At 38.5% G+C, this 3,001-nt stretch overlaps 1 pseudogene across 1 annotated transcript; it reads right to left on the bottom strand.

Annotated features, from left to right (window-relative positions):
* Positions 1-337: 337 nt before the first annotated feature.
* Positions 338-2,183, bottom strand: LOC149231828 (cytochrome P450 76T24-like; annotated as a pseudogene). Its single transcript, XR_016247484.1, has 2 exons — positions 1,222-2,183; positions 338-1,125 (listed from the first exon to the last, which is right to left on the bottom strand). The product of XR_016247484.1 is annotated as a cytochrome P450 76T24-like (transcript).
* Between the last annotated feature and the right edge of the window lie 818 nt (positions 2,184-3,001).

The raw sequence follows: 3,001 nt of genomic DNA, 5'->3' as shown, positions 1-3,001 counted from the left end.
GACATCCACTTTAACGAAATTCCAACCACGGGATCAATGTAATCCTGAAAATAATATTTTAAAAGCTGTTAAAAACTTTTAAATGATTTTCATATGCATTTATGATAAAAGAGGTCTATTCTAAGCAGCTTAGTTTTGCTTATGATCAGATCACGAGATTTCTTTTACTCTTATATGATTAAACTGGTAAAGACTAAACCTTTAACCAGTAAACCACATCGGAAATTAAAATATTCTTAAATAAACATGGATTCAACCCTTTTCAAAAAGAAAAATCTTCATAAATTTATATTAAGAAAATATAAAAATTATAAAATACGACAATGAACAGACACCTTGCTAACATATTAGTGCATATAGATGAAAATTAACAGTCATAAGATCCCCAAAAAGATCAAAACTAACATTCAAAAGCTGTACAGAAAGGGTTCAAAAGCTAGGACAGCTTCTATCATAGACAAATATAAAGAAAGGGACACTTTGGACACTACGTCAATAGACATCCGCTGGAAGACGTGGCGTAGTAATTGCTTCCAAGCGCACCGCCTTTTGCAGGACCACCCCAACCTTATCTCCCATGTCCACATCCTCTGCAGTCATGCCATTGGGAGGTGCCCAGTCAAAGGAATGCAGGAGAGAAGCCAAGACCAGATGAATTATCCGACTCGCCAAAGGCAGACCCACGCAGATTCTCCTACCTGCTCCGAACGGTAGCAGCTCGAAGTGCTGACCCTTGAAATCCAGCTTACTCATCTTAGTATCCATAAATCTCTCTGGCATAAATTTCAACGGCTCATTCCAGATGGCAGGGTCCCTTCCGATCGCCCATACATTCACTAATATTTGGGTATCTTTGGGTATCAGGTATCCCCCAATTTCACAAGCGCTAGCTGCTCTATGTGGGAGAAGCAGAGGAACTACCGGGTGGAGCCGAAACACTTCTTTTACCACTGCACACAGGTAAGGGAGACGATCGGTGTCACTTTCTTCCACCCTTCGGTTACGGCCAACCACTTCGTCCAACTCGGCCTGGGCTCGTTTCATTTTCTCCGGATTGCATATGAGCTCTGCCATTGCCCACTCCATTGTCTTCGCAGTGGTCTCACTTCCTGCCCCAAATAGGTCCTGCAACAACCAAATAAGCAACAGAGAAATTGAGTTTGGCAGTGTTAATTGCAGTACTAAATACATTGACTGACAAACGGTAATAAAATGAGTTACAGTTAAGTAGCCTCTGATATCGATGAGACTAAATTCATCGCTTCTCATGTCCAACAGAACGTCCAGGAGATCCTTCGGACCATCACTACCATTCATCGTTTTGTTTCTTTTGGCCACACGGTCCTCTATGAATTTGTCTATAATACTGTACATCCTTTCCATAAGGATTTTTGTGTTACGTCCAACGCACTGAGGATCCAACCACTGAAGAAAGGGGAAATAGTCTGCCAAATTGGGAGCTCCTGCATTCGCGATCATTTTCGAAATACTGTCTTTGAACTCTTGGAAGGCTGGAGAGTGGGAATCGAACATTTCTTTACCAAAGGCCATGTTGCCCAACAGATTAACAACACAGTGGACCATAGTATCTTCAATATATACTATTCCTCTTTATACCTTCCTGCAGAATTTGGTGGATGGTTCGCAATACTTGATCCCTTCTCAAATGTTGCAGTTTCTCTAGCCTCTTGACACTGAAGAGCTCTGTATTGGATATTCGTCTGAGCATACGCCAGTAAGGTCCACACTGAGCCCATACTACTGAGGCCTTGTCGTGGGAAGCATATTTGACTGATTGTATGACAGTTCGGCCTGCAAGGACATGGTCGTAGGTCGTCAAAACTTCTTTTGCCATGGCCGGCGAGGAGACCACCACTGTGGTTTTCATTCCGAGAGAGACACACATGAGAGGCCCGTATTTGGTAGCGAGGTGAAAGAGAGATTCGTTGGGTTTGTTACCCAACTGCAACAGATTTCCCACAATCGGCCATCCCAGAGGCCCGGGAGGAAGCCTGCCATAAGTCGTCCTCCTCCACAAATCTAACACCAAGAATACGATGGCGGAGGTGATCCCCAGCACAGAATACCACAATACCCATCCAATATCCATTGTGGCCGAGTATATGCTAACAAGGTCAATAGGCAACCCTCCAGAGAAAAGAGAGATACCAGTACATATAATTCCGTCTGAATCAAATCAACGCATCGCCAATAAATAAATATATATGATTACGACGTTAATCACATCGTATGGAACAAGTTTATAAATAAATAAATATATATATATATATATATGATTAGGACGTGTATAGAAAAGTCAAAAGATGTGTTTGAAACAGGTTTCTCTCACAGGTTATATATGGGTTGTTTGCGCACGCAGTTTTTTTAGTGTGATTTTTTGAAGATTCTTGTGTTGGAATCTGGCGGACAAATTTGAGGTGAAATCTTGTTTTGTGTTATTCAAACTGGTTTTTTAACTGTATATTTGGATTCAACACCCTCAAAACCCCTAGGACACTTTGATTGTGAAGGGATTACCCATCAAGCTTGTGATTTCAATAAATTGTTGCCGGATTTTAGAGAAATTTGACCAGAAAAACCCACAGGAAAAACCTCCAAAAAGTCGCACTAAAGACAACTGCGTTGCGGAAATCGTATGTATTAATCCATCAAATGCTTATGGTACAGTATTCTTACACAAGTTGCGCAAGATAGATATAGTATTTTATATATTTTTATTATTTTTCTATAGTCTAACTTATCTTCAATGTGGACTTAAATTTAATATTAATAAATTACTATTATATTATAAAATATCATTATATTTGTTGTATAAGTGGCGTATAATTTATTTAATTTATTTATTGATTATTAATTGGGTTTCACCCTATTTTTTATATATATAATTATTGGATTTAAATTTAATATTAATAAATATAAAAATAATATAATAATAATTATTATATTATAAAATATTATTATATTTGTTTTTTTTAAGAAA

The sequence above is a fragment of the Pinus tabuliformis genome, chromosome J (assembly GCF_031772625.1).
Source record: "Pinus tabuliformis cultivar Carrire ecotype Pingquan chromosome J, CPIR1, whole genome shotgun sequence".
Classification (NCBI taxonomy): domain Eukaryota; kingdom Viridiplantae; phylum Streptophyta; class Pinopsida; order Pinales; family Pinaceae; genus Pinus; species Pinus tabuliformis.
This window is presented reverse-complemented; position numbering and strand designations above follow the sequence as displayed.